Raw genomic sequence first — 1,072 nt, 5'->3', positions numbered from 1 at the left:
ACTCTGTCCTTCAATTCCAAGATCCAAATACGGTGGTTTTTATCTTATTTTTAAATGTTTTCCACTTAATTTATTTTTTTTTATAATCCACTTTTTTTTTTTAAGTTGTGCGCAATCCACTTACATTAAACAAAGAAAAATTATATCAAAGATAAGAAAAACTCTTAACCCACCCCACCCGGATGTGATTCGAACCCATGACCTCTAGTGTCATAGGTAAGCTCTCAACCATTATAATCCACTTTCCATATCTTAAACGTAACTATTGTAAGTAACAAATAAAGCTAACATTGTATTTTATTTCAATTTTTTTTTTCAAATATCTCACCATTGTATTTTATTTGCACTTATTTTTTTTTATCTCAGATAAAAAGTAATTATTTTTATCAAAACTTGTCCCACATAATTTTAATTTATTTACTAATTATTTATTTATTTAATTTTATTAAAATAATTATTATATTGAATAAATATTTTTATGGTATTAATAATTAGTAGTATTGATTTTTTTTTGAAAGAAATAACTATTATTGAATTAAATATATTGTTAGGTAAAATTTTAAAAATTATTAATTATATATTAATTGAATAAATACAGATTGTTTTATGATAAGTGTGTCTACCAAAATTTGAAGTAATAAAGTACTCTAATGGTATGTAACTAACAAATGTTATTTTGATGATGTGGAAGTTGTTACTTACCACTAGGGGATGCTCTTATAGATCTCTCTTATTAGGTTTTGTATTTTGTAACCTTGTGATATACTTTCTCTCATAAAAAAAAAGTGTAAAGCCTTGTCTATCTTAGAACCTATTACCTCAGCGTCTTACTTTTATCTCCAAAACGATACTTAGGCTCTTCTTTATGACTAAAAAAATGAACTGAATTCTACTGAAACTGAAATAATAATATAATACTTTAAAAATAGCAATAACTAAAATAAAAATTTCATAGAAATAATAATGGTTCTAATAATAGAGATAATAATAATAAAAAAAATAATTATAATAAGTACTGAGAAATTACTGAACTAAATTGATTACTGAAATTAAGTATTAAAGAATATGACCT

Source organism: Euphorbia lathyris, chromosome 2, assembly GCF_963576675.1.
Source record: "Euphorbia lathyris chromosome 2, ddEupLath1.1, whole genome shotgun sequence".
Lineage (NCBI taxonomy): Eukaryota > Viridiplantae > Streptophyta > Magnoliopsida > Malpighiales > Euphorbiaceae > Euphorbia > Euphorbia lathyris.
Note: the sequence above shows the minus strand (reverse complement) of the source record.